The sequence below is a fragment of the Carcharhinus amblyrhynchos genome, chromosome 20 (genome assembly GCF_965287045.1).
Source record: "Carcharhinus amblyrhynchos chromosome 20, sCarAmb.v2.hapA, whole genome shotgun sequence".
In the NCBI taxonomy this organism is placed as follows: Eukaryota; Metazoa; Chordata; class Chondrichthyes; order Carcharhiniformes; family Carcharhinidae; genus Carcharhinus; species Carcharhinus amblyrhynchos.
In genome coordinates this window covers 17,112,852-17,122,300 of record NC_137343.1, presented here as the reverse complement: position 1 = coordinate 17,122,300, position 9,449 = coordinate 17,112,852, and the positions used below count along the sequence as shown (strand labels likewise).

The window sequence follows — 9,449 nt, the reverse complement described above, 5'->3', positions numbered from 1 at the left end:
TGAAAAGAGGAATGGTGCAAGTCGATTGCTTTTTGACAGGGGGCAGCAGGGGACCATTTTCTCCTCAGCGGATAGAAACATCTCTTCAGTGCAAACAGATTTTGGCCTTGAAGGAAAGGATATATTACTTCTCAGGAAAAACTCTTTCTTTTCTGGCTCACAATGATATTTTTGGATATCTGTTCACACCTTTAACTTTTGTCAAGATTTTCAGAAAACCCTTTCAGGTTTCATGTTCCTGCTTTTCTATCCTTCAAAGTCTTTTTCTATCCTTCCCATTTCAGTAACAACTGTTTTGAATCTTCTTACCTGTGCATTCTTTGTCATTTTTTCTGGTTTATTCCAGAGGAGAGAATTGCCATTTCAGATTATTTGTGGAGCCACCAGACAATTGATACATTTGCAGATTTTTTAACCTTGATGCAGATGTCAGCTAATGAGGGCACTCCGAACATTAATTGACAATTCTCTGCAGAGGCAACAGAACAAACCCAGATCCATGGTGTGTCTTTGGAAAATCAACCACTTGCCCCAGGCATTGCTTTGTTCAATAACTTGCCCATCCACCACAACCCGGCACTCAACCCTCCAACAACCTCATTCAAACATGACTCAGTCATCACAATTATAGCCTCTCCTCCCCCTCATACATGTGGTACTGTTATAAACCTCACACCCACAACTTACAAATTGCACTCACTGGCCAGCTACTCAACCATGGCCAGTTCATTACCCAAATATATTGCAGCACTCACTGACAGACTTCATCTCTTTTTTTTAAACTTTATTCCAATCCAATCAAGTCAAATTAAACCCAATTCAGAGTCCCAACAAGTTGGGACATTCCCGATCCAAGCTGACAAGACAGGGCTCTCACCTCCCATCTTGGGCTTGATCTACATGATCCAAGCTGACTGGAGTAGGTGTAGCTCCTCCTCCAGGGCTTGACCTTATTTGCATCTTAGCCAAATGGCCGAGATGCCGCTTTAAAAAATTGCTTCAAATGAAGCTGAAATGTAACCTAATGACTTCAACCAAGTGCAGCATGTCGATACTACACTTGATCTTAGCCAAAAGGCCGAGAAGCTCTTTTTCTTGCAGGAGAAAGTGGTGCAAAACTGCAGGCAACAACAGCAGCAGCAGCTAACTGGCAGGGAACATGCATGCTGCACGTCCTCATCCTGGTGTAGCTGGTGTTGAACATTATTGGAGCAACCACCAATGAGGCCATGACTATCGGCAGTGCTGAAGCCATAGAGGAGAATCATAATAAATTAAAATAGGAAATGCTGGAAAAACCCAACAGGTCTGGCAGCATCTGTAAAGAGAGAAACAGAATTGATATTTCAAGTCCAAATGACTCTTCTATAGAGCTAAAGAGAGGGAGAAATGTGATCGATGATATACTGTGTAAGGGAGATGAAGCAGATAGAGCAAAGTAAAAGGGCAGTGTGATAGGTGGGATTTGGGAGAAATTGCAAGATGCACAAGACAGAGGAACTGTTAATGGCAGAATGAAGGACTGGGGAAGGTGCTGATAGTGGCATAAAGTTAAGATAGCAGAATATGTTAATGGGAGAACAAAGGTCAGTGTTCAGTGCAAACAAAACTTAAGAATAAGTGACAGATGACTCAATGGGGGAGGAGAAGGGAGGGAATTGTGTTGGGACAATGCAATAAATGATATTGCTCCCTAATCCACCATCCCACATCCCAGTTACCTCTCATCCCACAATTAATTTCCTTAATCTTCTGAGTTATAGAAGGTGTAAGTAAGTATGCACCTCTTTCTTTCCCTCCCTTCCATTGCCCAAGCCCATCCTCAAAAATTGCTACATGGTCAAGCACTGATGAGGGAGCAGGAAAAGCCAAGAGGAACAGGGCACTGATGAAGAAAACACACTCGACCCCTAACATGCAGCCACCAATACTGTCATTGTGCACACTTCTGAGGCTGACATAGGGGCTGTATCTGTACATGGTGAGTCACTGGGTTTGAGTGACTTGAAAGCAGGGCAGGAAAACAAGGGTAGCGCAGTTTCCAGTTCCTTGGAGGGCAAGCATGCACACAAGTTCTACAGCAGAGGACTCCAGATGAAGATTTTGACAGAATGATGTACTTGAAAAGCTTGGTGTTGTGCACAATTAAATGCTTGGGAAACCTGCCAGAAAGCCAGCAGTCACCATCAAGGTGTATAGAAGGGACTGGCACTGACTTGGCGCAAGGTTTAGTGCAAAGCTTTCCGGTGTGGAAGTGCTAATCAATTTGAAGAGAACACCTGCACACTGATCGTGATGCTGCTGATGTTACAGCTCAAACATAAACCACCCGACATCTGAATGATGCAGTGATACAGCTTGTTGCCGTGTCAACTCAGACTTCTGTCAAAATGACTGTGGATACCAGTGTTCAGCTTGCAGTGTCTCACACAGTCCAGCAACCTGTGCTCTAGCAGAATACTGGGATTGCTGATTTGATTTGATTTGATTTATTATTGTTACATGTATTAACATACAGTGAAAAGTATTATTTCTTGCACAGACAAAGCATACCATTCATAGAGAAGGAAATGAGAAAATGCAGAATCTAGTGATACAGCCACAGCTAAGACGTAGAAAAAGATCAACTTAACGCAAGGCAGTCCATTCAAAAGTCGGATGCCAGCAGGGGAGAAAAGACCTCAAGCTTTTGTATCTATTTCCTGACGGAAAATGGTGGGAAGAGAGAATGTCTCAGGTATGTGGGATCCTTAATAATGCCGGCTGCTTTGTCGAGGCAGTGGGAAGTGTAGACAGAGTCAATGGATAGGAAGCTGGTTTGTGTGATGGATTGGGATATATTCATGACCTTTTGTAGTTTCTTGCGGTCTTGGGCCGAGCAGGAGTCATACCAAGCTGTAATACAACCAGAAAGAATGCTTTCTATGGTGCATCTGTAAATGTTAGTGAGGATCATCATGGACATGCCAAATTTCCTTAATCTTCTAAGAAAGTAGAGGCGTTGGTGGGTTTTCTTGACCATAGTGTCAGCATGGGGGGACCAGGACAGGTTGTTGGCGATCTGGACACCTAAAAACACCTAAAAACTCTCCACCCTTTCTACTTTGTCCCCGTTGATGTAGACAGGGCCATGTTCTCCTATAGCTTCCTGAAATCGATGACAACCTCCTTTTGTTGACATTGAGGGAGAGATTATTGTCACCGCACCAGTTCACCATATGAGGCATGCACCAAGAGAGTAACAGTGGCTTAATGCAGCATAAAGTTGCATTCCTCGCTCCAAGTGGCAGCATTCATTCTTCAATCACCACCCCTCCAACAGTGTCCCTGTCTGTCAGCCCAGACGACTGCTGTCTAAGCTGAGGTGGTACAGTCAGAAGCTAAACCTGCTTGGTCCAGGGCCTCATGAGGCCACCAGCAAGATCATCTGCAGTTTCACCCACTGAACATCAGCAACCTTCTACCAGACATGTTGCGATCACTGGGGTAGAAATGTGAAGAGGCACAAGGCCAGGTGAAGACATACACTAAGGGAATACACAAGGGTGACTTGGTAGTTTTTGTCTGGCATATTGGATGGCTGTTGGATAAAATTAGTTTTGGAATCACTGTTCTGAGGTGCTGATTTAATCGCTATGACCTAGAAGATGCAGTGATGGTCTGAGATGAAGGGATAGTAGAGAATAGTGCAGGAAATTCGGGTCCGAGGAAGTGTTGTCAACTGAGACAATTGTGGACAAGCAGACCAGGAAGAAAAAGGGGATATTGCAATCTCCCTTCCTCCTTTCCCTGATAATTATTCACCCAGCAAGAACTGTGGTCTTCTGATGGCTGGCTTGTGGAGTATTCAGTAGACCATCTAGTCACAGTGAGGTGGAACTGTTGCGTGAACATCCTGTCCACAGTGCTTTATGTATAGAATACCGCTCATTGGGCAGAATTGTCCTGATCCCATGAGGGTGGATTTGAAGGAACCAGGAAATTCACAAAACTTGCTGTTGGGTTAATTGTCTGAAGCATTCCTGGTTCAGAGTGATCTTGCTGTAGATGGGTCATCATAGACGGGAACTACCGTGGATATGAGAACCAAGGCCTTTCCACATGTAGCCAATGTGTTTTACTGTCCATGGGTTTTACTGCCCAATGATAAATGCTTTTATTTTAAATTTTCCCTGTAAGATTAACAGTAACAAATGTGCATTCTCAGAAAAATCTCAGCCCGTCCCTGCTGGGGCCTTGTTCTCCCTTTCTGATTGTGAGATATTTGTGAGACTTAACCTGGATACCAATCCCACCACCTATCTGATATTGGCAGACAGTCTCTGGACCACAATTTTTCCATCACTTCCCATTGACCTCCTGTCCAGAAAATCTGGTAGAATTTCAATGAAGGCCTACAGTTAATATTTGCCATGTCTCTCTCTCTCTCTATCTGAAACAGATAGGAAATTAACTCTGTGTTGTCTTATGCTTCATCTGTTAACAGGTGAAATCCAGGCCATATATCTTGCACTGGTTCAATTGAAATAAATGTTAATGTTGTATCTAAAATAATATTTTATCCCAAAGTTTATCTCTTATAATTTCCACTTATCTCTCTAGTTAATAGCTTATTCCCATAGTCAGTGCCATCCGCTCACATTAATGTCTGCTCTATTTAAATTCTTTTAGCACATTCATCCTGGTCTTGACATTACGTATAAGTGATTTAAAACCTTCCATCATAATTAAGTGGGCCTGTTATTTGCTAAGAGTCGTGCTTAATTCTAGCCAAATCTAGCCAAGTAAACCTTGAATCTTTGACAATTGTGGAATTGGATTGTAAGACCTGGAATGTGGGAGTTTCTATGACAATAGCTGTACATTTTTTAAATTATCTTTGGAAAGATGTGCAGCCACATTAATTGGACTTCATTACTTTACAAATTGTAGTTCTTTTCTGATGATCAGATAGAAGTTTGTAATGGTGATATTTTTCAATTGCCAAAATAAACTGCACTGAGAACAAGTTAATGTGTAATCGGCACTGTATGCTCAATGTCAGCAAAACTTTGTGGTATCTAAATGGATTACTTCATAATTATTTCAGAATTTGGAAATGTTTGCAAGTGATTCAGCTTCCAGCTTCCATTACTGTTAGAGCCTACACTGTCCGATACACTGCCCTATTTTAGTCAAATTCTCAGATTTCTCCTTATTACTCTTTGGCATCTGTTTTCCTTCTGCTTCTGTGAAGTACTATGAGACTTCCTTCTACATTGATGTGCCATGTTATTGAGATTGTTGTAAAACAAGACAACCAAAATGGGACACAATGTTCCAATTGCTGCCTGACCAGTGATTGCTGCATTTTTATCATTATCTTTCTGCTCGTGTAATTAATCCCCAAGGCTCCTACTTATAAAATTCAGGATTATTTTCTTGGAATAATTCTTCTTCCTCCAAAGAAGTTTGTCCCTCATTTCGCCACAGTAAATTTCATCAAACAGTTAACTTTTTTTTGGTATTGCTACTTATTGCCATCTGCAAATTTTGATATTTGACTTTTTATGCCCAAGTTCAAATCTTCTGTACAGAAGAACAACAGTCTCAACATTGACCTCCAAATACATTGCTCTACTAACTCTAACTGCCTTGCTGCTACATTGCCTTTACTACCATTTACCATTATCAGGTCAACAAGCATGTTATATGATGCTTTATTAAATGCTTTACAAAAGTCCAACGTACACAACAGGAGCTTTATTTTCTTTACTTATCTCCTCAAATGATTCAATTATATTTGTCAGATATTTTGTATATTTTACAAATCTTTCTCCTTGCCCTTAATTAATCTAAAAGTTTCTCAGCAAGTACTTAATTTTATCACATATTATAGCATCTATTAGCGGATTCACTAACCATGTTGGCCTGACTAGTCCATAGTTGACTTTTTTTAAAAAATAGATTAATTACATTCATAGTCTTGTGGTCATCTTGTATGCCTTTCACATCAATGAGGATTGGCTTCAGCTTTGACATGCGGTCAAATATTCATTCATCTTCAGTGTCAAGGTTTACTCAGAAAGAATTGCACAAACTGAAGGTTCAAGTCTTGATTCCATCCCTCTCCCCAGTGGTTCATCCTGTCTGTGATGAATAAATATTAGTATTTTGTTTCAACCTGAGCTGAGTTCAAACTCCACATCCTTTTATCATTAAGACTGCCTGATCTCACCTCCACAATGTTCCTCTCTGACTCATCATATCCTCCCTGCACAGAAAACTTACATCAGCTCCAGACTCAACATGGTGGATTTCTGTAAACTCAGGGAGGCTCTGTGGGACAAGGGTGCAGACTGCTGTAGGTCCACACCCTGAACTCCAGATCTAGCTGGTCCTATTGAGGGGATAGGTATTTTCTAGCCCTCATGCCAGCTTTTCAAGGACTCATTGTTCACAGACTCTCAGAGGTGTCATGAATTATAGTCTGGATGAGGAAACCTTTTGAAAAGATCCCACCATGCACCCCCCCCTACCCAAGGCAGCCTATTTCCCTCCGCCCACTCTCAGTGACCCCTCATACCATTCAAACCAAGCTATACCCCATAACTCACCTCTGTTTTGACCACAGAAGATGTTAACTGCTGAGCACAACAGATCCCAGGGGCAAACTTGACTTGTATCCTGAAAGTGAGAAGAAAACATACAAATCTCCACAGCAAGAAGTCGTGTAATGCTTTGAGATTTAAAAACAACAAAATAAGATTTATTAAAAAGAAGGAAATAAAACTTTGGCACACAAGACTACAATTAAACAGTTAAAATAAATCTTACAAAACATTCCCCCCAAAAAATTCCCTACTTGATCAGACCCACAAGTAAACATTTTCTAGGTAATACTCCCTTATAGATGTTCAACTATAAAAATCCAGTAGTATTACCCAAGGCAAGACTTTCACTTGAATGAGGGTATGTCACATGACCTCTCAAACTTACTTCCACTCTGCTGTGGAAATCCAAGAACTTCAGCACGAGAGTACTTTTTGTAGCCTAATACTTTCTGGGCTTGACTGGATGGCTGATTCAAACTTTACTTTCTCCCAGCCCAGAGTTGTTTCCCGGAAACCTTTCCCACACAGCTAATAGCAAATCAACTCAACGTTTCTCCTTACATATAAATTTTCCTTTTCACCTTTGAGTCAATTGTGCTCAGCACTTCTTTGAACTTATCTTTAATGTCTTCCCTACTTCCCCCTGTGTTGCGATTACCTGAAATGTAATAACTTTTTTGTTTACTTCTAAAACTGTTCCAAGTTGTAAAAATGTTTTACTCCAGTTTGAAATTGAACAACTGAAAAAATAGATCCCTGTGTATCTCCTAATGCAGACTTCTAACTTTACTTATTTGCTTATAAAGCTATTTGACCCTAACTTCATTATAAATGCATGCATTTCACGTCCTCACTCCTTTCACCTCTCAACTCTTCCTGATAAATGGTCTCCATCTTAATTAAATTATTTAGATACATACACAGCCTTTTTTTTACAGAATAGCACAATATTCTCCCAAAATATTTTTTAAAATAACATCTGCTATCACATCCTTTATATCCTCTGTCCAACCTATGCCCCTTCTACTATCCTAAAGTACAAACGAAACCTAGAGTAGGAATGTGTGAAAACACTTTGGAAAGATCTTTAAAGTATCAATAGCAGAAACTGCAGAACTTGACATCTCTTTTTTGTAAACACTAAGGAGTAGATCTAACTGAAAATAAAACATTGTGTTCTCTTAGGTGCAGCTTTTCCACTGACTAATAGATATCTGGGTTCTCAGCCAAGCCTCATTATGCATTCTTAACTGAGAGCCCAGATGCCCCTTAGTCTGTTGGTGACGAGTCCAGACCCCACCATTACCTTTCCAAATTTCATCCTACATAAACTACAACTCTTCTAAAATTCCTACCATTCACTTCTCATCCCTTCACAAGCCATAGTCTTTGTCAACCTCCAATAATTTATGATGCAACAACCCATTAATTTCAAATGTTCTCATTTATAAGTCCTGCTATGATCTTTCTTTTTTGCATCTTTGTACAATGTCTTTTCCATATTGCACGGGTGTGACCCTTGTTTTTCTCATATTAGCTATTTTCATGGCCTGATTGCTGATTTAATCTCAATATGTCTGAGTAAGTGTTGTGGATTTACACTTTGTCCCGGTTAGGATTTGTGTGAAAACTGCTGTTCTAGTTGGGACTTGTGAAACCCCAGACAGCAAAACCCTGGAAGGCAACATCCTGGATGGCATAACTCCAGAGGTGTAACCCCAAAAGGTGAAATCCCAGAAGGTGCAATCTGAGAAGGTGACAAATAACTTCCAATGGACTCCATTTTCATTGGAAGGGAAGTTGTTTGCTACTGTATTAAGGAATAGAAGTAGCAAAGCATAATAGTAAATAGTATAGATTGCCGTTAAACCCACACAATATTTCAGTTTATCAGTTCATATAATTAACATACGAGAATATAAACTGTTCCCATTATATGAGGGTATAGTTGCTGCTGACATTGTCTAATCTATAATGTATCTGGATAACTTGTTAATTAATATGTGTGAATAAATTGTTTAAATAAAAAGAAAGTCGGAACTTGTGTATGTACGCCAGGGAGCAGAGAAAAAACAAGCTTGATTTATTTTTATCAGCCATCATTTGTTTTTAGCCCTGCGGTTTCCATCTATTTTTACTAAAGTTACTGGATTCAAATGCAGTGATAATCAGGAGCAGTGAAGGTTTCAGTTCTTCTACATTAAATTGCTTACTTACTCATTTTCCACACTGACACACTGAAGCCTCTCTGAATCAGACTTTAATTGTCTCAGCTTGTTCTCCTGCTCTACCCTTTAATCTGGCGTTCATTCTTTTAAGGGGCAGTTTTGTGTTATCTGCCCACAACCACAAGCAACTGGATTGAGATGTGCAACAGAAGAGAGTCACCCCATCAATCCACACAATAATTAACCCAAAATCATAGAGATGCAATGCCCGTACATCAGGCACCCTCTAAATAAACTATCTTCCATCAAAAGTCACCTTTAATGAATGTGCTTCATTTAAAAATGGAAGCTCACATTTGAGAGGCAAGAGTGAAACTTGCTTTCAGAGTTTTGCTGGGTGAGATCGTGTCTAACATTTTCAGTCAGGGACACACTTGGATAAACGATGGGAAAACATTTCAACTGGTGCTGTGGAACAGGAGTTCAAACTCTACCTGTTGCAGCTTGCAATCTAGCTCCATCTATCAATCTTAATTTCATCCACCTGAGTTTCTCCCTGATCTCTTGAGTAAACTGCAAATTCCGTGAGGTCAAACTCTGCCAGCCAATCGGGAGACTTATGACACGTTGTGTGTTCAGGTATGTTCAAATGGCAGGAAGTCCGGAGGAACAGAGGGATCAGGGTGTG

General features: G+C 40.5%; 1 non-coding gene across 1 annotated transcript; it reads right to left on the bottom strand.

The window, feature by feature from the left end:
* Positions 1–898: 898 nt before the first annotated feature.
* Positions 899–1,090, bottom strand: LOC145356213 (U2 spliceosomal RNA). Its single transcript, XR_013889082.1, has one exon. It is a non-coding gene; the product is annotated as a U2 spliceosomal RNA (small nuclear RNA).
* Between the last annotated feature and the right edge of the window lie 8,359 nt (positions 1,091–9,449).